The 21,478-nt window shown below is 47.3% G+C and overlaps 39 non-coding genes across 39 annotated transcripts; all 39 read right to left on the bottom strand.

The window, feature by feature from the left end:
• Positions 1-6: 6 nt before the first annotated feature.
• TRNAV-AAC (transfer RNA valine (anticodon AAC)) lies at positions 7-79 on the bottom strand. The gene has a single exon. It is a non-coding gene; the product is annotated as a tRNA-Val (tRNA).
• A 381-nt stretch (positions 80-460) lies between these two features.
• Positions 461-532, bottom strand: TRNAP-AGG (transfer RNA proline (anticodon AGG)). Its single transcript has one exon. It is a non-coding gene; the product is annotated as a tRNA-Pro (tRNA).
• Positions 533-937: 405 nt separating this feature from the next.
• TRNAV-UAC (transfer RNA valine (anticodon UAC)) lies at positions 938-1,010 on the bottom strand. The gene has a single exon. It is a non-coding gene; the product is annotated as a tRNA-Val (tRNA).
• Positions 1,011-1,395: 385 nt separating this feature from the next.
• On the bottom strand, positions 1,396-1,467 carry TRNAP-CGG (transfer RNA proline (anticodon CGG)). The gene has a single exon. It is a non-coding gene; the product is annotated as a tRNA-Pro (tRNA).
• Positions 1,468-2,399: 932 nt separating this feature from the next.
• TRNAL-CAA (transfer RNA leucine (anticodon CAA)) lies at positions 2,400-2,511 on the bottom strand. Its single transcript has 2 exons — positions 2,474-2,511; positions 2,400-2,445 (listed from the first exon to the last, which is right to left on the bottom strand). It is a non-coding gene; the product is annotated as a tRNA-Leu (tRNA).
• A 293-nt stretch (positions 2,512-2,804) lies between these two features.
• Positions 2,805-2,877, bottom strand: TRNAV-AAC (transfer RNA valine (anticodon AAC)). The gene has a single exon. It is a non-coding gene; the product is annotated as a tRNA-Val (tRNA).
• A 385-nt stretch (positions 2,878-3,262) lies between these two features.
• On the bottom strand, positions 3,263-3,334 carry TRNAP-AGG (transfer RNA proline (anticodon AGG)). Its single transcript has one exon. It is a non-coding gene; the product is annotated as a tRNA-Pro (tRNA).
• A 405-nt stretch (positions 3,335-3,739) lies between these two features.
• Positions 3,740-3,812, bottom strand: TRNAV-UAC (transfer RNA valine (anticodon UAC)). Its single transcript has one exon. It is a non-coding gene; the product is annotated as a tRNA-Val (tRNA).
• Positions 3,813-4,197: 385 nt separating this feature from the next.
• Positions 4,198-4,269, bottom strand: TRNAP-CGG (transfer RNA proline (anticodon CGG)). Its single transcript has one exon. It is a non-coding gene; the product is annotated as a tRNA-Pro (tRNA).
• Positions 4,270-5,201: 932 nt separating this feature from the next.
• TRNAL-CAA (transfer RNA leucine (anticodon CAA)) lies at positions 5,202-5,313 on the bottom strand. The gene is made up of 2 exons: positions 5,276-5,313; positions 5,202-5,247 (listed from the first exon to the last, which is right to left on the bottom strand). It is a non-coding gene; the product is annotated as a tRNA-Leu (tRNA).
• A 293-nt stretch (positions 5,314-5,606) lies between these two features.
• Positions 5,607-5,679, bottom strand: TRNAV-AAC (transfer RNA valine (anticodon AAC)). Its single transcript has one exon. It is a non-coding gene; the product is annotated as a tRNA-Val (tRNA).
• Positions 5,680-6,060: 381 nt separating this feature from the next.
• TRNAP-AGG (transfer RNA proline (anticodon AGG)) lies at positions 6,061-6,132 on the bottom strand. Its single transcript has one exon. It is a non-coding gene; the product is annotated as a tRNA-Pro (tRNA).
• Positions 6,133-6,537: 405 nt separating this feature from the next.
• TRNAV-UAC (transfer RNA valine (anticodon UAC)) lies at positions 6,538-6,610 on the bottom strand. Its single transcript has one exon. It is a non-coding gene; the product is annotated as a tRNA-Val (tRNA).
• Positions 6,611-6,995: 385 nt separating this feature from the next.
• TRNAP-CGG (transfer RNA proline (anticodon CGG)) lies at positions 6,996-7,067 on the bottom strand. Its single transcript has one exon. It is a non-coding gene; the product is annotated as a tRNA-Pro (tRNA).
• A 932-nt stretch (positions 7,068-7,999) lies between these two features.
• Positions 8,000-8,111, bottom strand: TRNAL-CAA (transfer RNA leucine (anticodon CAA)). The gene is made up of 2 exons: positions 8,074-8,111; positions 8,000-8,045 (listed from the first exon to the last, which is right to left on the bottom strand). It is a non-coding gene; the product is annotated as a tRNA-Leu (tRNA).
• Positions 8,112-8,404: 293 nt separating this feature from the next.
• Positions 8,405-8,477, bottom strand: TRNAV-AAC (transfer RNA valine (anticodon AAC)). The gene has a single exon. It is a non-coding gene; the product is annotated as a tRNA-Val (tRNA).
• A 385-nt stretch (positions 8,478-8,862) lies between these two features.
• Positions 8,863-8,934, bottom strand: TRNAP-AGG (transfer RNA proline (anticodon AGG)). The gene has a single exon. It is a non-coding gene; the product is annotated as a tRNA-Pro (tRNA).
• Positions 8,935-9,339: 405 nt separating this feature from the next.
• TRNAV-UAC (transfer RNA valine (anticodon UAC)) lies at positions 9,340-9,412 on the bottom strand. Its single transcript has one exon. It is a non-coding gene; the product is annotated as a tRNA-Val (tRNA).
• A 385-nt stretch (positions 9,413-9,797) lies between these two features.
• TRNAP-CGG (transfer RNA proline (anticodon CGG)) lies at positions 9,798-9,869 on the bottom strand. Its single transcript has one exon. It is a non-coding gene; the product is annotated as a tRNA-Pro (tRNA).
• A 932-nt stretch (positions 9,870-10,801) lies between these two features.
• TRNAL-CAA (transfer RNA leucine (anticodon CAA)) lies at positions 10,802-10,913 on the bottom strand. Its single transcript has 2 exons — positions 10,876-10,913; positions 10,802-10,847 (listed from the first exon to the last, which is right to left on the bottom strand). It is a non-coding gene; the product is annotated as a tRNA-Leu (tRNA).
• Positions 10,914-11,206: 293 nt separating this feature from the next.
• TRNAV-AAC (transfer RNA valine (anticodon AAC)) lies at positions 11,207-11,279 on the bottom strand. The gene has a single exon. It is a non-coding gene; the product is annotated as a tRNA-Val (tRNA).
• A 381-nt stretch (positions 11,280-11,660) lies between these two features.
• Positions 11,661-11,732, bottom strand: TRNAP-AGG (transfer RNA proline (anticodon AGG)). The gene has a single exon. It is a non-coding gene; the product is annotated as a tRNA-Pro (tRNA).
• Positions 11,733-12,137: 405 nt separating this feature from the next.
• On the bottom strand, positions 12,138-12,210 carry TRNAV-UAC (transfer RNA valine (anticodon UAC)). Its single transcript has one exon. It is a non-coding gene; the product is annotated as a tRNA-Val (tRNA).
• A 385-nt stretch (positions 12,211-12,595) lies between these two features.
• On the bottom strand, positions 12,596-12,667 carry TRNAP-CGG (transfer RNA proline (anticodon CGG)). The gene has a single exon. It is a non-coding gene; the product is annotated as a tRNA-Pro (tRNA).
• A 932-nt stretch (positions 12,668-13,599) lies between these two features.
• On the bottom strand, positions 13,600-13,711 carry TRNAL-CAA (transfer RNA leucine (anticodon CAA)). The gene is made up of 2 exons: positions 13,674-13,711; positions 13,600-13,645 (listed from the first exon to the last, which is right to left on the bottom strand). It is a non-coding gene; the product is annotated as a tRNA-Leu (tRNA).
• A 293-nt stretch (positions 13,712-14,004) lies between these two features.
• Positions 14,005-14,077, bottom strand: TRNAV-AAC (transfer RNA valine (anticodon AAC)). The gene has a single exon. It is a non-coding gene; the product is annotated as a tRNA-Val (tRNA).
• A 381-nt stretch (positions 14,078-14,458) lies between these two features.
• Positions 14,459-14,530, bottom strand: TRNAP-AGG (transfer RNA proline (anticodon AGG)). The gene has a single exon. It is a non-coding gene; the product is annotated as a tRNA-Pro (tRNA).
• A 405-nt stretch (positions 14,531-14,935) lies between these two features.
• On the bottom strand, positions 14,936-15,008 carry TRNAV-UAC (transfer RNA valine (anticodon UAC)). The gene has a single exon. It is a non-coding gene; the product is annotated as a tRNA-Val (tRNA).
• Positions 15,009-15,393: 385 nt separating this feature from the next.
• Positions 15,394-15,465, bottom strand: TRNAP-CGG (transfer RNA proline (anticodon CGG)). The gene has a single exon. It is a non-coding gene; the product is annotated as a tRNA-Pro (tRNA).
• Positions 15,466-16,397: 932 nt separating this feature from the next.
• On the bottom strand, positions 16,398-16,509 carry TRNAL-CAA (transfer RNA leucine (anticodon CAA)). The gene is made up of 2 exons: positions 16,472-16,509; positions 16,398-16,443 (listed from the first exon to the last, which is right to left on the bottom strand). It is a non-coding gene; the product is annotated as a tRNA-Leu (tRNA).
• Positions 16,510-16,802: 293 nt separating this feature from the next.
• On the bottom strand, positions 16,803-16,875 carry TRNAV-AAC (transfer RNA valine (anticodon AAC)). The gene has a single exon. It is a non-coding gene; the product is annotated as a tRNA-Val (tRNA).
• Positions 16,876-17,260: 385 nt separating this feature from the next.
• TRNAP-AGG (transfer RNA proline (anticodon AGG)) lies at positions 17,261-17,332 on the bottom strand. The gene has a single exon. It is a non-coding gene; the product is annotated as a tRNA-Pro (tRNA).
• A 405-nt stretch (positions 17,333-17,737) lies between these two features.
• Positions 17,738-17,810, bottom strand: TRNAV-UAC (transfer RNA valine (anticodon UAC)). Its single transcript has one exon. It is a non-coding gene; the product is annotated as a tRNA-Val (tRNA).
• A 385-nt stretch (positions 17,811-18,195) lies between these two features.
• On the bottom strand, positions 18,196-18,267 carry TRNAP-CGG (transfer RNA proline (anticodon CGG)). The gene has a single exon. It is a non-coding gene; the product is annotated as a tRNA-Pro (tRNA).
• A 932-nt stretch (positions 18,268-19,199) lies between these two features.
• On the bottom strand, positions 19,200-19,311 carry TRNAL-CAA (transfer RNA leucine (anticodon CAA)). Its single transcript has 2 exons — positions 19,274-19,311; positions 19,200-19,245 (listed from the first exon to the last, which is right to left on the bottom strand). It is a non-coding gene; the product is annotated as a tRNA-Leu (tRNA).
• Positions 19,312-19,604: 293 nt separating this feature from the next.
• On the bottom strand, positions 19,605-19,677 carry TRNAV-AAC (transfer RNA valine (anticodon AAC)). Its single transcript has one exon. It is a non-coding gene; the product is annotated as a tRNA-Val (tRNA).
• A 381-nt stretch (positions 19,678-20,058) lies between these two features.
• TRNAP-AGG (transfer RNA proline (anticodon AGG)) lies at positions 20,059-20,130 on the bottom strand. Its single transcript has one exon. It is a non-coding gene; the product is annotated as a tRNA-Pro (tRNA).
• Positions 20,131-20,535: 405 nt separating this feature from the next.
• Positions 20,536-20,608, bottom strand: TRNAV-UAC (transfer RNA valine (anticodon UAC)). The gene has a single exon. It is a non-coding gene; the product is annotated as a tRNA-Val (tRNA).
• A 385-nt stretch (positions 20,609-20,993) lies between these two features.
• TRNAP-CGG (transfer RNA proline (anticodon CGG)) lies at positions 20,994-21,065 on the bottom strand. The gene has a single exon. It is a non-coding gene; the product is annotated as a tRNA-Pro (tRNA).
• Positions 21,066-21,478: the final 413 nt, after the last annotated feature.

The following is a 21,478-nucleotide window of genomic DNA, read 5'->3' as shown; positions in this document are numbered from 1 at the left end:
GCACAGTGTTTCTGCCCCGTCTCGAACCGGGGACCTTTCGCGTGTTAGGCGAACATGATGACCACTACACTACAGAAACTACCTTGGTGCTTTCTACTGTTAGAGGAAAGTTTCTCTCAAGTCTTCACCCTACTTCTATTCTGCTGTATCAGCAGCGGCTCAGAATGTGCAGAACAAGTGTGAAAACCTCAGAGATATCATCCAACATGCTTGCAATTAGACGTATTCAAAACTCACTTGTGCAGGCATCGACAGGCAAATATCTGATGCCTAAATGCCAGCGAGTACAGCTTGGGAAAGCATCACCTGGGACACACTGAGACTAAGCAGGTAGGCAGATAAAGCATGGTGATCCATTTTTCTTCTAAGGTTAGAAATATGTTGTGCAACAATGCACCCAGTATAACGAGAAATAGTCATAGTGCTTTTTTAGTAGGGTTTGTATGTTTACCTCTAAAAAGGGCTCGTCCGGGATTTGAACCCGGGACCTCTCGCACCCTAAGCGAGAATCATACCCCTAGACCAACGAGCCACGCAAGAGTCACCTCTGACACGGCTCCAGGGGTTAGTGGCAGCTAGCCAGTACATGCTGCTCTGTTCTGCAATATGATTGCTGTCTTTTCCATGACCGTCATCAAACAAGAAATTAAAAAGCCTCTGTCCTTCAGACAGTTTGTTTGCTTTAAGTGTCTGCTCGTGGTGAGGACAAGAGAAGCATTTCTTCTCTCATGCCTTGCTTTCATGAAGTAGGCCCACCCTACAGAGCAAAGTGCGAGCAAGCGAATGGCGCAAGCTATCGTCACTTCTCTTTTCGAGCTGTCACTGAGGTCTCTGGAGCACACTACGTCAGGCTGGTGAGGAATAGACAGCCTCTATTATCTCAGCTTTTCTATAAAGTGAGCCAGTAAATGCAAACACTGTGAAAAACAGCAAGCTGCATTTCTGCCCGGTCTCGAAGCAGGGACCTTTCGCGTGTAAGGCGAACGTGATAACCACTACACTACAGAAACAGACACTACCTCAGGAATCTTGTTGGCGTGTATTGGGTTGGAACGCACAGACTAAGGGCCAACGTCCTTGAAGCTCAAAGTTGGGCTCTCCTTACCCGGTCTCTCTTTCTTTGGAAGACAGGAATGAGGACCACTTTTTTCCCCAAGAGGCGATTTTGAAACCATATCCTGAAATGACACTAGAAAAACTCTTTGCATGTAATGTTCCTACACTGCTGGTCCAGCCCAGAAAAGCAGTTGCAAGGAAGTCCTGCACTCCTTTATCATGTCAAAAGTGGAAAATAGCGTGCAGGGTAAGGAACCTTCTCGACATACACAGCGTCTTATAGCATTGAAAAGAAGAAAGGCTCCTATATGACAAGCAGCCTGAAAACTTCCACAGGATGGGCTCGTCCGGGATTTGAACCCGGGACCTCTCGCACCCGAAGCGAGAATCATACCCCTAGACCAACGAGCCTGAGTGGCCAGGAGACATTTTGAACAATTACTGAAGTGTCTTTCAAAAAACAGCAGGGCTATTTGGCTCGTCTCCCTATAAGTGAGCCACACAAAGTCATGTTTTCTCTCAAGTTGTTGTTTTTTCACTCCAGCAAGGAAGGGGGCAGCCAATCTCCTATCGGCCAGTGAGCAGTAAAAAGGCACAGATGAGAACAGCAAGCACTTTCTGGCACTTGTACTCCTCTGCAAGTCCTGGACCCTTGCTCCATAGACTTCCACACCAGAAGCAATGAAGGGCCCACCATTTCTTGCGCCTGAGAAAGAGGTGTTTGATATTTGGATTCAAACGCGCTCGCTCAGCGCTCGATCAGGCTCGATCAGGCGAGATTTATATGAGTGGCTCACAGGCCTGAAACATTCACCTGGGAGACCCAGAGTGGCTGACTTCCCAGTATGGCCATTGTTGGGCGAGTCTCCTCCTTTCCTACTGCCTCAATCTAGAATTGGCTGCAAATCACAAGAGGGAGTGCAATGTCCGTGTGTAGTGCCTACTCCCAGCTACCTCTCTGTCTTCCTTATGTAAATTAGAATTTGCAAGGGGGGACCATTGGCAATCTGCTCCTCCCACATAACCAGGAAGCCCTGTTGAACATGTCTGCCTGTGTTGTTGCAGGGACAGTGCCTTCTCTGCCAAAAAGGTGGCAGGAGAGCCTCACAACAAATGATGGGATCAACTGCTTATTTCGAAACCCAGCATGGCAGTTACTGTGATGGAGTGCAAATGTAATGGAAGGTGTGCCTGAGGTGTCCCTTTCAGAAATACATGGAATTGTGATTGAGGGCCCAGCCTGGTGGATTTCTCTTTATTTATTACAGGTTCCTGTAAATATTGTAGTGTGTCTGGGGAATGCACTGCAAACATTAGGAAGACTTAAGGGTGTAAAAGGGAACTGTCAGAAGTGGGATTTGAACCCACGCCTCCATGAGGAGACCAGAAGGCTCAGCATCACTGAAGATCAAGCTCTCTTGAGTCTGGCGCCTTAGACCACTCGGCCATCCTGACGGCTCAGGGTGTGCTTAGTTCTGACTTTTCTGTCTGCACCTGCCAACGTTTCCACTTACAACGTTCACAGCAATGTCACAGGTGTAAAGGCCCCAACAATACAACATAGCTCACACAAAATAAAAATAGGCACAAGAACAACCCCCAGATGATCGATGGAGATAACTTTGTTTCGTCTGCAAAGGTTAAAAAAAATTCTCGCGGCTCACTGTGTTCAAAGACCACCTCTTCTTAAACTTGCATTGAGATAATAAGGTTTTAGAGTGTGCACAAAAAAAGCATCCAATGCACAGTGTTTCTGCCCGGTCTCGAACCGGGGACCTTTCGCGTGTTAGGCGAACGTGATGACCACTACACTACAGAAACTACCTTGGTGCTTTCTACTGTTAGAGGAAAGTTTCTCTCAAGTCTTCACCCTACTTCTATTCTGCTGTATCAGCAGCGGCTCAGAATATGCAGAACAAGTGTGAAAACCTCAGAGATATCATCCAACATGCTTGCAATTAGACGTATTCAAAACTCACTTGTGCAGGCATCGACAGGCAAATATTTGATGCCTAAATGCCAGCGAGTACAGCTTGGGAAAGCATCACCTGGGACACACTGAGACTAAGCAGGTAGGCAGATAAAGCATGGTGATCCATTTTTCTTCTGAGGTTAGAAATATGTTGTGCAACAATGCACCCAGTATAACGAGAAATAGTCAGGCATAGTGCTTTTTTAGTAGGGTTTGTATGTTTACCTCTAAAAAGGGCTCGTCCGGGATTTGAACCCGGGACCTCTCGCACCCTAAGCGAGAATCATACCCCTAGACCAACGAGCCACGCAAGAGTCACCTCTGACACGGCTCCAGGGGTTAGTGGCAGCTAGCCAGTACATGCTGCTCTGTTCTGCAATATGATTGCTGTCTTTTCCATGACCGTCATCAAACAAGAAATTAAAAAGCCTCTGTCCTTCAGACAGTTTGTTTGCTTTAAGTGTCTGCTCGTGGTGAGGACAAGAGAAGCATTTCTTCTCTCATGCCTTGCTTTCATGAAGTAGGCCCACCCTACAGAGCAAAGTGCGAGCAAGCGAATGGCGCAAGCTATCGTCACTTCTCTTTTCGAGCTGTCACTGAGATCTCTGGAGCACACTACGTCAGGCAGGTGAGGAATAGACAGCCTCTATTATCTCAGCTTTTCTATAAAGTGAGCCAGTAAATGCAAACACTGTGAAAAACAGCAAGCTGCATTTCTGCCCGGTCTCGAACCAGGGACCTTTCGCGTGTAAGGCGAACGTGATAACCACTACACTACAGAAACAGACACTACCTCAGGAATCTTGTTGGCGTGTATTGGGTTGGAACGCACAGACTAAGGGCCAACGTCCTTGAAGCTCAAAGTTGGGCTCTCCTTACCCGGTCTCTCTTTCTTTGGAAGACAGGAATGAGGACCACTTTTTTCCCCAAGAGGCGATTTTGAAACCATATCCTGAAATGACACTAGAAAAACTCTTTGCATGTAATGTTCCTACACTGCTGGTCCAGCCCAGAAAAGCAGTTGCAAGGAAGTCCTGCACTCCTTTATCATGTCAAAAGTGGAAAATAGCGTGCAGGGTAAGGAACCTTCTCGACATACACAGCGTCTTATAGCATTGAAAAGAAGAAAGGCTCCTATATGACAAGCAGCCTGAAAACTTCCACAGGATGGGCTCGTCCGGGATTTGAACCCGGGACCTCTCGCACCCGAAGTGAGAATCATACCCCTAGACCAACGAGCCTGAGTGGCCAGGAGACATTTTGAACAATTACTGAAGCGTCTTTCAGAAAACAGCAGGGCTATTTGGCTCGTCTCCCTATAAGTGAGCCACACAAAGTCATGTTTTCTCTCAAGTTGTTGTTTTTTCACTCCAGCAAGGAAGGGGGCAGCCAATCTCCTATTTGCCAGTGAGCAGTAAAAAGGCACAGATGAGAACAGCAAGCACTTTCTGGCACTTGTACTCCTCTGCAAGTCCTGGACCCTTGCTCCATAGACTTCCACACCAGAAGCAATGAAGGGCCCACCATTTCTTGCGCCTGAGAAAGAGGTGTTTGATATTTGGATTCAAACGCGCTCGCTCAGCGCTCGATCAGGCGAGATCAGGCGAGATTTATATGAGTGGCTCACAGGCCTGAAACATTCACCTGGGAGACCCAGAGTGGCTGACTTCCCAGTATGGCCATTGTTGGGCGAGTCTCCTCCTTTCCTCCTGCCTCAATCTAGAATTGGCTGCAAATCACAAGAGGGAGTGCAATGTCCGTGTGTAGTGCCTACTACCAGCTACCTCTCTGTCTTCCTTATGTAAATTAGAATTTTCAAGGGGGGACCATTGGCAATCTGCTCCTCCCACATAACCAGGAAGCCCTGTTGAACATGTCTGCCTGTGTTGTTGCAGGGACAGTGCCTTCTCTGCCAAAAAGGTGGCAGGAGAGCCTCACAACAAATGATGGGATCAACTGCTTATTTCGAAACCCAGCAAGGCAGTTACTGTGATGGATTGCAAATGTAATGGAAGGTGTGCCTGAGGTGTCACTTTCAGAAATACATGGAATTGTGATTGAGGGCCCAGCCTGGTGGATTTCTCTTTATTTACTACAGGTTCCCGCAAATATTGTGGTGTGTGTGGGGAATGCACTGCAAAAATTAGGAAGACTTAAGGGTGTAAAAGGGACCTGTCAGAAGTGGGATTTGAACCCACGCCTCCATGAGGAGACCAGAAGGCTCAGCATCACTGAAGATCAAGCTCTCTTGAGTCTGGCGCCTTAGACCACTCGGCCATCCTGACGGCTCAGGGTGTGCTTAGTTCTGACTTTTCTGTCTGCACCTGCCAACGTTTCCACTTACAAAGTTCACAGAAATGTCACAGGTGTAAAGGCCCCAACAATACAACATAGCTCACACAAAATAAAAATAGGCCCAAGAACAACCCCCAGATGATCGATGGAGATAACTTTGTTTCGTCTGCAAAGGTAAAAAAAAATTCTCGCGGCTCACTGTGTTCAAAGACCACCTCTTCTTAAACTTGCATTGAGATAATAAGGTTTTAGAGTGTGCACAAAAAAAGCATCCAATGCACAGTGTTTCTGCCCCGTCTCGAACCGGGGACCTTTCGCGTGTTAGGCGAACGTGATGACCACTACACTACAGAAACTACCTTGGTGCTTTCTACTGTTAGAGGAAAGTTTCTCTCAAGTCTTCACCCTACTTCTATTCTGCTGTATCAGCAGCGGCTCAGAATGTGCAGAACAAGTGTGAAAACCTCAGAGATATCATCCAACATGCTTGCAATTAGACGTATTCAAAACTCACTTGTGCAGGCATCGACAGGCAAATATCTGATGCCTAAATGCCAGCGAGTACAGCTTGGGAAAGCATGACCTGGGACACACTGAGACTAAGCAGGTAGGCAGATAAAGCATGGTGATCCATTTTTCTTCTGAGGTTAGAAATATGTTGTGCAACAATGCACCCAGTATAACGAGAAATAGTCATAGTGCTTTTTTAGTAGGGTTTGTATGTTTACCTCTAAAAAGGGCTCGTCCGGGATTTGAACCCGGGACCTCTCGCACCCTAAGCGAGAATCATACCCCTAGACCAACGAGCCACGCAAGAGTCACCTCTGACATGGCTCCAGGGGTTAGTGGCAGCTAGCCAGTACATGCTGCTCTGTTCTGCAATATGATTGCTGTCTTTTCCATGACCGTCATCAAACAAGAAATTAAAAAGCCTCTGTCCTTCAGACAGTTTGTTTGCTTTAAGTGTCTGCTCGTGGTGAGGACAAGAGAAGCATTTCTTCTCTCATGCCTTGCTTTCATGAAGTAGGCCCACCCTACAGAGCAAAGTGCGAGCAAGCGAATGGCGCAAGCTATCGTCACTTCTCTTTTCGAGCTGTCACTGAGGTCTCTGGAGCACACTACGTCAGGCTGGTGAGGAATAGACAGCCTCTATTATCTCAGCTTTTCTATAAAGTGAGCCAGTAAATGCAAACACTGTGAAAAACAGCAAGCTGCATTTCTGCCCGGTCTCGAACCAGGGACCTTTCGCGTGTAAGGCGAACGTGATAACCACTACACTACAGAAACAGACACTACCTCAGGAATCTTGTTGGCGTGTATTGGGTTGGAACGCACAGACTAAGGGCCAACGTCCTTGAAGCTCAAAGTTGGGCTCTCCTTACCCGGTCTCTCTTTCTTTGGAAGACAGGAATGAGGACCACTTTTTTCCCCAAGAGGCGATTTTGAAACCATATCCTGAAATGACACTAGAAAAACTCTTTGCATGTAATGTTCCTACACTGCTGGTCCAGCCCAGAAAAGCAGTTGCAAGGAAGTCCTGCACTCCTTTATCATGTCAAAAGTGGAAAATAGCGTGCAGGGTAAGGAACCTTCTCGACATACACAGCGTCTTATAGCATTGAAAAGAAGAAAGGCTCCTATATGACAAGCAGCATGAAAACTTCCACAGGATGGGCTCGTCCGGGATTTGAACCCGGGACCTCTCGCACCCGAAGCGAGAATCATACCCCTAGACCAACGAGCCTGAGTGGCCAGGAGACATTTTGAACAATTACTGAAGCGTCTTTCAGAAAACAGCAGGGCTATTTGGCTCGTCTCCCTATAAGTGAGCCACACAAAGTCATGTTTTCTCTCAAGTTGTTGTTTTTTCACTCCAGCAAGGAAGGGGGCAGCCAATCTCCTATCGGCCAGTGAGCAGTAAAAAGGCACAGATGAGAACAGCAAGCACTTTCTGGCACTTGTACTCCTCTGCAAGTCCTGGACCCTTGCTCCATAGACTTCCACACCAGAAGCAATGAAGGGCCCACCATTTCTTGCGCCTGAGAAAGAGGTGTTTGATATTTGGATTCAAACGCGCTCGCTCAGCGCTCGATCAGGCTCGATCAGGCGAGATTTATATGAGTGGCTCACAGGCCTGAAACATTCACCTGGGAGACCCAGAGTGGCTGACTTCCCAGTATGGCCATTGTTGGGCGAATCTCCTCCTTTCCTCCTGCCTCAATCTAGAATTGGCTGCAAATCACAAGAGGGAGTGCAATGTCCGTGTGTAGTGCCTACTACCAGCTACCTCTCTGTCTTCCTTATGTAAATTAGAATTTTCAAGGGGGGACCATTGGCAATCTGCTCCTCCCACATAACCAGGAAGCCCTGTTGAACATGTCTGCCTGTGTTGTTGCAGGGACAGTGCCTTCTCTGCCAAAAAGGTGGCAGGAGAGCCTCACAACAAATGATGGGATCAACTGCTTATTTCGAAACCCAGCAAGGCAGTTACTGTGATGGATTGCAAATGTAATGGAAGGTGTGCCTGAGGTGTCACTTTCAGAAATACATGGAATTGTAATTGAGGGCCCAGCCTGGTGGATTTCTCTTTATTTACTACAGGTTCCCGCAAATATTGTGGTGTGTGTGGGGAATGCACTGCAAAAATTAGGAAGACTTAAGGGTGTAAAAGGGACCTGTCAGAAGTGGGATTTGAACCCACGCCTCCATGAGGAGACCAGAAGGCTCAGCATCACTGAAGATCAAGCTCTCTTGAGTCTGGCGCCTTAGACCACTCGGCCATCCTGACGGCTCAGGGTGTGCTTAGTTCTGACTTTTCTGTCTGCACCTGCCAACGTTTCCACTTACAACGTTCACAGCAATGTCACAGGTGTAAAGGCCCCAACAATACAACATAGCTCACACAAAATAAAAATAGGCCCAAGAACAACCCCCAGATGATCGATGGAGATAACTTTGTTTCGTCTGCAAAGGTAAAAAAAAATTCTCGCGGCTCACTGTGTTCAAAGACCACCTCTTCTTAAACTTGCATTGAGATAATAAGGTTTTAGAGTGTGCACAAAAAAAGCATCCAATGCACAGTGTTTCTGCCCGGTCTCGAACCGGGGACCTTTCGCGTGTTAGGTGAACGTGATGACCACTACACTACAGAAACTACCTTGGTGCTTTCTACTGTTAGAGGAAAGTTTCTCTCAAGTCTTCACCCTACTTCTATTCTGCTGTATCAGCAGCGGCTCAGAATGTGCAGAACAAGTGTGAAAACCTCAGAGATATCATCCAACATGCTTGCAATTAGACGTATTCAAAGCTCACTTGTGCAGGCATCGAAAGGCAAATATCTGATGCCTAAATGCCAGCGAGTACAGCTTGGGAAAGCATCACCTGGGACACACTGGGACTAAGCAGGTAGGCAGATAAAGCATGGTGATCCATTTTTCTTCTGAGGTTAGAAATATGTTGTGCAACAATGCACCCAGTATAACGAGAAATAGTCAGGCATAGTGCTTTTTTAGTAGGGTTTGTATGTTTACCTCTAAAAAGGGCTCGTCCGGGATTTGAACCCGGGACCTCTCGCACCCTAAGCGAGAATCATACCCCTAGACCAACGAGCCACGCAAGAGTCACCTCTGACACGGCTCCAGGGGTTAGTGGCAGCTAGCCAGTACATGCTGCTCTGTTCTGCAATATGATTGCTGTCTTTTCCATGACCGTCATCAAACAAGAAATTAAAAAGCCTCTGTCCTTCAGACAGTTTGTTTGCTTTAAGTGTCTGCTCGTGGTGAGGACAAGAGAAGCATTTCTTCTCTCATGCCTTGCTTTCATGAAGTAGGCCCACCCTACAGAGCAAAGTGCGAGCAAGCGAATGGCGCAAGCTATCGTCACTTCTCTTTTCGAGCTGTCACTGAGATCTCTGGAGCACACTACGTCAGGCTGGTGAGGAATAGACAGCCTCTATTATCTCAGCTTTTCTACAAAGTGATCCAGTAAATGCAAACACTGTGAAAAACAGCAAGCTGCATTTCTGCCCGGTCTCGAACCAGGGACCTTTCGCGTGTAAGGCGAACGTGATAACCACTACACTACAGAAACAGACACTACCTCAGGAATCTTGTTGGCGTGTATTGGGTTGGAACGCACAGACTAAGGGCCAACGTCCTTGAAGCTCAAAGTTGGGCTCTCCTTACCCGGTCTCTCTTTCTTTGGAAGACAGGAATGAGGACCACTTTTTTCCCCAAGAGGCGATTTTGAAACCATATCCTGAAATGACACTAGAAAAACTCTTTGCATGTAATGTTCCTAAACTGCTGGTCCAGCCCAGAAAAGCAGTTGCAAGGAAGTCCTGCACTCCTTTATCATGTCAAAAGTGGAAAATAGCGTGCAGGGTAAGGAACCTTCTCGACATACACAGCGTCTTATAGCATTGAAAAGAAGAAAGGCTCCTATATGACAAGCAGCCTGAAAACTTCCACAGGATGGGCTCGTCCGGGATTTGAACCCGGGACCTCTCGCACCCGAAGCGAGAATCATACCCCTAGACCAACGAGCCTGAGTGGCCAGGAGACATTTTGAACAATTACTGAAGCGTCTTTCAGAAAACAGCAGGGCTATTTGGCTCGTCTCCCTATAAGTGAGCCACACAAAGTCATGTTTTCTCTCAAGTTGTTGTTTTTTCACTCCAGCAATGAAGGGGGCAGCCAATCTCCTATCGGCCAGTGAGCAGTAAAAAGGCACAGATGAGAACAGCAAGCACTTTCTGGCACTTGTACTCCTCTGCAAGTCCTGGACCCTTGCTCCATAGACTTCCACACCAGAAGCAATGAAGGGCCCACCATTTCTTGCGCCTGAGAAAGAGGTGTTTGATATTTGGATTCAAACGCGCTCGCTCAGCGCTCGATCAGGCGAGATCAGGCGAGATTTATATGAGTGGCTCACAGGCCTGAAACATTCACCTGGGAGACCCAGAGTGGCTGACTTCCCAGTATGGCCATTGTTGGGCGAGTCTCCTCCTTTCCTCCTGCCTCAATCTAGAATTGGCTGCAAATCACAAGAGGGAGTGCAATGTCCGTGTGTAGTGCCTACTACCAGCTACCTCTCTGTCTTCCTTATGTAAATTAGAATTTTCAAGGGGGGACCATTGGCAATCTGCTCCTCCCACATAACCAGGAAGCCCTGTTGAACATGTCTGCCTGTGTTGTTGCAGGGACAGTGCCTTCTCTGCCAAAAAGGTGGCAGGAGAGCCTCACAACAAATGATGGGATCAACTGCTTATTTCGAAACCCAGCAAGGCAGTTACTGTGATGGATTGCAAATGTAATGGAAGGTGTGCCTGAGGTGTCACTTTCAGAAATACATGAAATTGTGATTGAGGGCCCAGCCTGGTGGATTTCTCTTTATTTACTACAGGTTCCCGCAAATATTGTGGTGTGTGTGGGGAATGCACTGCAAAAATTAGGAAGACTTAAGGGTGTAAAAGGGACCTGTCAGAAGTGGGATTTGAACCCACGCCTCCATGAGGAGACCAGAAGGCTCAGCATCACTGAAGATCAAGCTCTCTTGAGTCTGGCGCCTTAGACCACTCGGCCATCCTGACGGCTCAGGGTGTGCTTAGTTCTGACTTTTCTGTCTGCACCTGCCAACGTTTCCACTTACAACGTTCACAGAAATGTCACAGGTGTAAAGGCCCCAACAATACAACATAGCTCACACAAAATAAAAATAGGCCCAAGAACAACCCCCAGATGATCGATGGAGATAACTTTGTTTCGTCTGCAAAGGTAAAAAAAAATTCTCGCGGCTCACTGTGTTCAAAGACCACCTCTTCTTAAACTTGCATTGAGATAATAAGGTTTTAGAGTGTGCACAAAAAAAGCATCCAATGCACAGTGTTTCTGCCCGGTCTCGAACCGGGGACCTTTCGCGTGTTAGGCGAACGTGATGACCACTACACTACAGAAACTACCTTGGTGCTTTCTACTGTTAGAGGAAAGTTTCTCTCAAGTCTTCACCCTACTTCTATTCTGCTGTATCAGCAGCGGCTCAGAATGTGCAGAACAAGTGTGAAAACCTCAGAGATATCATCCAACATGCTTGCAATTAGACGTATTCAAAACTCACTTGTGCAGGCATCGACAGGCAAATATCTGATGCCTAAATGCCAGCGAGTACAGCTTGGGAAAGCATCACCTGGGACACACTGAGACTAAGCAGGTAGGCAGATAAAGCATGGTGATCCATTTTTCTTCTGAGGTTAGAAATATGTTGTGCAACAATGCACCCAGTATAACGAGAAATAGTCATAGTGCTTTTTTAGTAGGGTTTGTATGTTTACCTCTAAAAAGGGCTCGTCCGGGATTTGAACCCGGGACCTCTCGCACCCTAAGCGAGAATCATACCCCTAGACCAACGAGCCACGCAAGAGTCACCTCTGACACGGCTCCAGGGGTTAGTGGCAGCTAGCCAGTACATGCTGCTCTGTTCTGCAATATGATTGCTGTCTTTTCCATGACCGTCATCAAACAAGAAATTAAAAAGCCTCTGTCCTTCAGACAGTTTGTTTGCTTTAAGTGTCTGCTCGTGGTGAGGACAAGAGAAGCATTTCTTCTCTCATGCCTTGCTTTCATGAAGTAGGCCCACCCTACAGAGCAAAGTGCGAGCAAGCGAATGGCGCAAGCTATCGTCACTTCTCTTTTCGAGCTGTCACTGAGGTCTCTGGAGCACACTACGTCAGGCTGGTGAGGAATAGACAGCCTCTATTATCTCAGCTTTTCTATAAAGTGAGCCAGTAAATGCAAACACTGTGAAAAACAGCAAGCTGCATTTCTGCCCGGTCTCGAACCAGGGACCTTTCGCGTGTAAGGCGAACGTGATAACCACTACACTACAGAAACAGACACTACCTCAGGAATCTTGTTGGCGTGTATTGGGTTGGAACGCACAGACTAAGGGCCAACGTCCTTGAAGCTCAAAGTTGGGCTCTCCTTACCCGGTCTCTCTTTCTTTGGAAGACAGGAATGAGGACCACTTTTTTCCCCAAGAGGCGATTTTGAAACCATATCCTGAAATGACACTAGAAAAACTCTTTGCATGTAATGTTCCTACACTGCTGGTCCAGCCCAGAAAAGCAGTTGCAAGGAAGTCCTGCACTCCTTTATCATGTCAAAAGTGGAAAATAGCGTGCAGGGTAAGGAACCTTCTCGACATACACAGCGTCTTATAGCATTGAAAAGAAGAAAGGCTCCTATATGACAAGCAGCCTGAAAACTTCCACAGGACGGGCTCGTCCGGGATTTGAACCCGGGACCTCTCGCACCCGAAGCGAGAATCATACCCCTAGACCAACGAGCCTGAGTGGCCAGGAGACATTTTGAACAATTACTGAAGCGTCTTTCAGAAAACAGCAGGGCTATTTGGCTCGTCTCCCTATAAGTGAGCCACACAAAGTCATGTTTTCTCTCAAGTTGTTGTTTTTTCACTCCAGCAAGGAAGGGGGCAGCCAATCTCCTATCGGCCAGTGAGCAGTAAAAAGGCACAGATGAGAACAGCAAGCACTTTCTGGCACTTGTACTCCTCTGCAAGTCCTGGACCCTTGCTCCATAGACTTCCACACCAGAAGCAATGAAGGGCCCACCATTTCTTGCGCCTGAGAAAGAGGTGTTTGATATTTGGATTCAAACGCGCTCGCTCAGCGCTCGATCAGGCTCGATCAGGCGAGATTTATATGAGTGGCTCACAGGCCTGAAACATTCACCTGGGAGACCCAGAGTGGCTGACTTCCCAGTATGGCCATTGTTGGGCGAGTCTCCTCCTTTCCTCCTGCCTCAATCTAGAATTGGCTGCAAATCACAAGAGGGAGTGCAATGTCCGTGTGTAGTGCCTACTACCAGCTACCTCTCTGTCTTCCTTATGTAAATTAGAATTTTCAAGGGGGGACCATTGGCAATCTGCTCCTCCCACATAACCAGGAAGCCCTGTTGAACATGTCTGCCTGTGTTGTTGCAGGGACAGTGCCTTCTCTGCCAAAAAGGTGGCAGGAGAGCCTCACAACAAATGATGGGATCAACTGCTTATTTCGAAACCCAGCAAGGCAGTTACTGTGATGGATTGCAAATGTAATGGAAGGTGTGCCTGAGGTGTCACTTTCAGAAATACATGGAATTGTAATTGAGGGCCCAGCCTGGTGGATTTCTCTTTATTTACTACAGGTTCCCGCAAATATTGTGGTGTGTGTGGGGAATGCACTGCAAAAATTAGGAAGACTTAAGGGTGTAAAAGGGACCTGTCAGAAGTGGGATTTGAACCCACGCCTCCATGAGGAGACCAGAAGGCTCAGCATCACTGAAGATCAAGCTCTCTTGAGTCTGGCGCCTTAGACCACTCGGCCATCCTGACGGCTCAGGGTGTGCTTAGTTCTGACTTTTCTGTCTGCACCTGCCAACGTTTCCACTTACAACGTTCACAGCAATGTCACAGGTGTAAAGGCCCCAACAATACAACATAGCTCACACAAAATAAAAATAGGCCCAAGAACAACCCCCAGATGATCGATGGAGATAACTTTGTTTCGTCTGCAAAGGTAAAAAAAAATTCTCGCGCCTCACTGTGTTCAAAGACCACCTCTTCTTAAACTTGCATTGAGATAATAAGGTTTTAGAGTGTGCACAAAAAAAGCATCCAATGCACAGTGTTTCTGCCCCGTCTCGAACCGGGGACCTTTCGCGTGTTAGGCGAACGTGATGACCACTACACTACAGAAACTACCTTGGTGCTTTCTACTGTTAGAGGAAAGTTTCTCTCAAGTCTTCACCCTACTTCTATTCTGCTGTATCAGCAGCGGCTCAGAATGTGCAGAACAAGTGTGAAAACCTCAGAGATATCATCCAACATGCTTGCAATTAGACGTATTCAAAACTCACTTGTGCAGGCATCGACAGGCAAATATCTGATGCCTAAATGCCAGCGAGTACAGCTTGGGAAAGCATCACCTGGGACACACTGAGACTAAGCAGGTAGGCAGATAAAGCATGGTGATCCATTTTTCTTCTGAGGTTAGAAATATGTTGTGCAACAATGCACCCAGTATAACGAGAAATAGTCATAGTGCTTTTTTAGTAGGGTTTGTATGTTTACCTCTAAAAAGGGCTCGTCCGGGATTTGAACCCGGGACCTCTCGCACCCTAAGCGAGAATCATACCCCTAGACCAACGAGCCACGCAAGAGTCACCTCTGACACGGCTCCAGGGGTTAGTGGCAGCTAGCCAGTACATGCTGCTCTGTTCTGCAATATGATTGCTGTCTTTTCCATGACCGTCATCAAACAAGAAATTAAAAAGCCTCTGTCCTTCAGACAGTTTGTTTGCTTTAAGTGTCTGCTCGTGGTGAGGACAAGAGAAGCAATTCTTCTCTCATGCCTTGCTTTCATGAAGTAGGCCCACCCTACAGAGCAAAGTGCGAGCAAGCGAATGGCGCAAGCTATCGTCACTTCTCTTTTCGAGCTGTCACTGAGGTCTCTGGAGCACACTACGTCAGGCTGGTGAGGAATAGACAGCCTCTATTATCTCAGCTTTTCTATAAAGTGAGCCAGTAAATGCAAACACTGTGAAAAACAGCAAGCTGCATTTCTGCCCGGTCTCGAACCAGGGACCTTTCGCGTGTAAGGCGAACGTGATAACCACTACACTACAGAAACAGACACTACCTCAGGAATCTTGTTGGCGTGTATTGGGTTGGAACGCACAGACTAAGGGCCAACGTCCTTGAAGCTCAAAGTTGGGCTCTCCTTACCCGGTCTCTCTTTCTTTGGAAGACAGGAATGAGGACCACTTTTTTCCCCAAGAGGCGATTTTGAAACCATATCCTGAAATGACACTAGAAAAACTCTTTGCATGTAATGTTCCTACACTGCTGGTCCAGCCCAGAAAAGCAGTTGCAAGGAAGTCCTGCACTCCTTTATCATGTCAAAAGTGGAAAATAGCGTGCAGGGTAAGGAACCTTCTCGACATACACAGCGTCTTATAGCATTGAAAAGAAGAAAGGCTCCTATATGACAAGCAGCCTGAAAACTTCCACAGGATGGGCTCGTCCGGGATTTGAACCCGGGACCTCTCGCACCCGAAGCGAGAATCATACCCCTAGACCAACGAGCCTGAGTGGCCAGGAGACATTTTGAACAATTACTGAAGTGTCTTTCAAAAAACAGCAGGGCTATTTGGCTCGTCTCCCTATAAGTGAGCCACACAAAGTCATGTTTTCTCTCAAGTTGTTGTTTTTTCACTCCAGCAAGGAAGGGGGCAGCCAATCTCCTATCGGCCAGTGAGCAGTAAAAAGGCACAGATGAGAACAGCAAGCACTTTCTGGCACTTGTACTCCTCTGCAAGTCCTGGACCCTTGCTCCATAGACTTCCACACCAGAAGCAATGAAGGGCCCACCATTTCTTGCGCCTGAGAAAGAGGTGTTTGATATTTGGATTCAAACGCGCTCGCTCAGCGCTCGATCAGGCTCGATCAGGCGAGATTTATATGAGTGGCTCACAGGCCTGAAACATTCACCTGGGAGACCCAGAGTGGCTGACTTCCCAGTATGGCCATTGTTGGGCGAGTCTCCTCCTTTCCTCCTGCCTCAATCTAGAATTGGCTGCAAATCACAAGAGGGAGTGCAATGTCCGTGTGTAGTGCCTACTCCCAGCTACCTCTCTGTCTTCCTTATGTAAATTAGAATTTGCAAGGGGGGACCATTGGCAATCTGCTCCTCCCACATAACCAGGAAGCCCTGTTGAACATGTCTGCCTGTGTTGTTGCAGGGACAGTGCCTTCTCTGCCAAAAAGGTGGCAGGAGAGCCTCACAACAAATGATGGGATCAACTGCTTATTTCGAAACCCAGCATGGCAGTTACTGTGATGGAGTGCAAATGTAATGGAAGGTGTGCCTGAGGTGTCCCTTTCAGAAATACATGGAATTGTGATTGAGGGCCCAGCCTGGTGGATTTCTCTTTATTTATTACAGGTTCCTGTAAATATTGTGGTGTGTCTGGGGAATGCACTGCAAACATTAGGAAGACTTAAGGGTGTAAAAGGGAACTGTCAGAAGTGGGATTTGAACCCACGCCTCCATGAGGAGACCAGAAGGCTCAGCATCACTGAAGATCAAGCTCTCTTGAGTCTGGCGCCTTAGACCAATCGGCCATCCTGACGGCTCAGGGTGTGCTTAGTTCTGACTTTTCTGTCTGCACCTGCCAACGTTTCCACTTACAACGTTCACAGCAATGTCACAGGTGTAAAGGCCCCAACAATACAACATAGCTCACACAAAATAAAAATAGGCCCAAGAACAACCCCCAGATGATCGATGGAGATAACTTTGTTTCGTCTGCAAAGGTTAAAAAAAATTCTCGCGGCTCACTGTGTTCAAAGACCACCTCTTCTTAAACTTGCATTGAGATAATAAGGTTTTAGAGTGTGCACAAAAAAAGCATCCAATGCACAGTGTTTCTGCCCGGTCTCGAACCGGGGACCTTTCGCGTGTTAGGCGAACGTGATGACCACTACACTACAGAAACTACCTTGGTGCTTTCTACTGTTAGAGGAAAGTTTCTCTCAAGTCTTCACCCTACTTCTATTCTGCTGTATCAGCAGCGGCTCAGAATATGCAGAACAAGTGTGAAAACCTCAGAGATATCATCCAACATGCTTGCAATTAGACGTATTCAAAACTCACTTGTGCAGGCATCGACAGGCAAATATCTGATGCCTAAATGCCAGCGAGTACAGCTTGGGAAAGCATCACCTGGGACACACTGAGACTAAGCAGGTAGGCAGATAAAGCATGGTGATCCATTTTTCTTCTGAGGTTAGAAATATGTTGTGCAACAATGCACCCAGTATAACGAGAAATAGTCAGGCATAGTGCTTTTTTAGTAGGGTTTGTATGTTTACCTCTAAAAAGGGCTCGTCCGGGATTTGAACCCGGGACCTCTCGCACCCTAAGCGAGAATCATACCCCTAGACCAACGAGCCACGCAAGAGTCACCTCTGACACGGCTCCAGGGGTTAGTGGCAGCTAGCCAGTACATGCTGCTCTGTTCTGCAATATGATTGCTGTCTTTTCCATGACCGTCATCAAACAAGAAATTAAAAAGCCTCTGTCCTTCAGACAGTTTGTTTGCTTTAAGTGTCTGCTCGTGGTGAGGACAAGAGAAGCATTTCTTCTCTCATGCCTTGCTTTCATGAAGTAGGCCCACCCTACAGAGCAAAGTGCGAGCAAGCGAATGGCGCAAGCTATCGTCACTTCTCTTTTCGAGCTGTCACTGAGATCTCTGGAGCACACTACGTCAGGCTGGTGAGGAATAGACAGCCTCTATTATCTCAGCTTTTCTATAAAGTGAGCCAGTAAATGCAAACACTGTGAAAAACAGCAAGCTGCATTTCTGCCCGGTCTCGAACCAGGGACCTTTCGCGTGTAAGGCGAACGTGATAACCACTACACTACAGAAACAGACACTACCTCAGGAATCTTGTTGGCGTGTATTGGGTTGGAACGCACAGACTAAGGGCCAACGTCCTTGAAGCTCAAAGTTGGGCTCTCCTTACCCGGTCTCTCTTTCTTTGGAAGACAGGAATGAGGACCACTTTTTTCCCCAAGAGGCGATTTTGAAACCATATCCTGAAATGACACTAGAAAAACTCTTTGCATGTAATGTTCCTACACTGCTGGTCCAGCCCAGAAAAGCAGTTGCAAGGAAGTCCTGCACTCCTTTATCATGTCAAAAGTGGAAAATAGCGTGCAGGGTAAGGAACCTTCTCGACATACACAGCGTCTTATAGCATTGAAAAGAAGAAAGGCTCCTATATGACAAGCAGCCTGAAAACTTCCACAGGATGGGCTCGTCCGGGATTTGAACCCGGGACCTCTCGCACCCGAAGCGAGAATCATACCCCTAGACCAACGAGCCTGAGTGGCCAGGAGACATTTTGAACAATTACTGAAGCGTCTTTCAGAAAACAGCAGGGCTATTTGGCTCGTCTCCCTATAAGTGAGCCACACAAAGTCATGTTTTCTCTCAAGTTGTTGTTTTTTCACTCCAGCAAGGAAGGGGGCAGCCAATCTCCTATCGGCCAGTGAGCAGTAAAAAGGCACAGATGAGAACAGCAAGCACTTTCTGGCACTTGTACTCCTCTGCAAGTCCTGGACCCTTGCTCCATAGACTTCCACACCAGAAGCAATGAAGGGCCCACCATTTCTTGCGCCTGAGAAAGAGGTGTTTGATATTTGGATTCAAACGCGCTCGCTCAGCGCTCGATCAGGCGAGATCAGGCGAGATTTATATGAGTGGCTCACAGGCCTGAAACATTCACCTGGGAGACCCAGAGTGGCTGACTTCCCAGTATGGCCATTGTTGGGCGAGTCTCCTCCTTTCCTCCTGCCTCAATCTAGAATTGGCTGCAAATCACAAGAGGGAGTGCAATGTCCGTGTGTAGTGCCTACTACCAGCTACCTCTCTGTCTTCCTTATGTAAATTAGAATTTTCAAGGGGGGACCATTGGCAATCTGCTCCTCCCACATAACCAGGAAGCCCTGTTGAACATGTCTGCCTGTGTTGTTGCAGGGACAGTGCCTTCTCTGCCAAAAAGGTGGCAGGAGAGCCTCACAACAAATGATGGGATCAACTGCTTATTTCGAAACCCAGCAAGGCAGTTACTGTGATGGATTGCAAATGTAATGGAAGGTGTGCCTGAGGTGTCACTTTCAGAAATACATGGAATTGTGATTGAGGGCCCAGCCTGGTGGATTTCTCTTTATTTACTACAGGTTCCCGCAAATATTGTGGTGTGTGTGGGGAATGCACTGCAAAAATTAGGAAGACTTAAGGGTGTAAAAGGGACCTGTCAGAAGTGGGATTTGAACCCACGCCTCCATGAGGAGACCAGAAGGCTCAGCATGACTGAAGATCAAGCTCTCTTGAGTCTGGCGCCTTAGACCACTCGGCCATCCTGACGGCTCAGGGTGTGCTTAGTTCTGACTTTTCTGTCTGCACCTGCCAACGTTTCCACTTACAACGTTCACAGAAATGTCACAGGTGTAAAGGCCCCAACAATACAACATAGCTCACACAAAATAAAAATAGGCCCAAGAACAACCCCCAGATGATCGATGGAGATAACTTTGTTTCGTCTGCAAAGGTAAAAAAAAATTCTCGCGGCTCACTGTGTTCAAAGACCACCTCTTCTTAAACTTGCATTGAGATAATAAGGTTTTAGAGTGTGCACAAAAAAAGCATCCAATGCACAGTGTTTCTGCCCCGTCTCGAACCGGGGACCTTTCGCGTGTTAGGCGAACGTGATGACCACTACACTACAGAAACTACCTTGGTGCTTTCTACTGTTAGAGGAAAGTTTCTCTCAAGCCTTCACCCTACTTCTATTCTGCTGTATCAGCAGCGGCTCAGAATGTGCAGAACAAGTGTGAAAACCTCAGAGATATCATCCAACATGCTTGCAATTAGACGTATTCAAAACTCACTTGTGCAGGCATCGACAGGCAAATATCTGATGCCTAAATGCCAGCGAGTACAGCTTGGGAAAGCATCACCTGGGACACACTGAGACTAAGCAGGTAGGCAGATAAAGCATGGTGATCCATTTTTCTTCTGAGGTTAGAAATATGTTGTGCAACAATGCACCCAGTATAACGAGAAATAGTCATAGTGCTTTTTTAGTAGGGTTTGTATGTTTACCTCTAAAAAGGGCTCGTCCGGGATTTGAACCCGGGACCTCTCGCACCCTAAGCGAGAATCATACCCCTAGACCAACGAGCCACGCAAGAGTCACCTCTGACACGGCTCCAGGGGTTAGTGGCAGCTAGCCAGTACATGCTGCTCTGTTCTGCAATATGATTGCTGTCTTTTCCATGACCGTCATCAAACAAGAAATTAAAAAGCCTCTGTCCTTCAGACAGTTTGTTTGCTTTAAGTGTCTGCTCGTGGTGAGGACAAGAGAAGCATTTCTTCTCTCATGCCTTGCTTTCATGAAGTAGGCCGACCCTACAGAGCAAAGTGCGAGCAAGCGAATGGCGCAAGCTATCGTCACTTCTCTTTTCGAGCTGTCACTGAGGTCTCTGGAGCACACTACGTCAGGCTGGTGAGGAATAGACAGCCTCTATTATCTCAGCTTTTCTATAAAGTGAGCCAGTAAATGCAAACACTGTGAAAAACAGCAAGCTGCATTTCTGCCCGGTCTCGAACCAGGGACCTTTCGCGTGTAAGGCGAACGTGATAACCACTACACTACAGAAACAGACACTACCTCAGGAATCTTGTTGGCGTGTATTGGGTTGGAACGCACAGACTAAGGGCCAACGTCCTTGAAGCTCAAAGTTGGGCTCTCCTTACCCGGTCTCTCTTTCTTTGGAAGACAGGAATGAGGACCACTTTTTTCCCCAAGAGGCGATTTTGAAACCATATCCTGAAATGACACTAGAAAAACTCTTTGCATGTAATGTTCCTACACTGCTGGTCCAGCCCAGAAAAGCAGTTGCAAGGAAGTCCTGCACTCCTTTATCATGTCAAAAGTGGAAAATAGCGTGCAGGGTAAGGAACCTTCTCGACATACACAGCGTCTTATAGCATTGAAAAGAAGAAAGGCTCCTATATGACAAGCAGCATGAAAACTTCCACAGGATGGGCTCGTCCGGGATTTGAACCCGGGACCTCTCGCACCCGAAGCGAGAATCATACCCCTAGACCAACGAGCCTGAGTGGCCAGGAGACATTTTGAACAATTACTGAAGCGTCTTTCAGAAAACAGCAGGGCTATTTGGCTCGTCTCCCTATAAGTGAGCCACACAAAGTCATGTTTTCTCTCAAGTTGTTGTTTTTTCACTCCAGCAAGGAAGGGGGCAGCCAATCTCCTATCGGCCAGTGAGCAGTAAAAAGGCACAGATGAGAACAGCAAGCACTTTCTGGCACTTGTACTCCTCTGCAAGTCCTGGACCCTTGCTCCATAGACTTCCACACCAGAAGCAATGAAGGGCCCACCATTTCTTGCGCCTGAGAAAGAGGTGTTTGATATTTGGATTCAAACGCGCTCGCTCAGCGCTCGATCAGGCTCGATCAGGCGAGATTTATATGAGTGGCTCACAGGCCTGAAACATTCACCTGGGAGACC

Source organism: Lissotriton vulgaris, chromosome 10 (assembly GCF_964263255.1).
Source record: "Lissotriton vulgaris chromosome 10, aLisVul1.2, whole genome shotgun sequence".
NCBI lineage: Eukaryota > Metazoa > Chordata > Amphibia > Caudata > Salamandridae > Lissotriton > Lissotriton vulgaris.
This window is presented reverse-complemented; position numbering and strand designations above follow the sequence as displayed.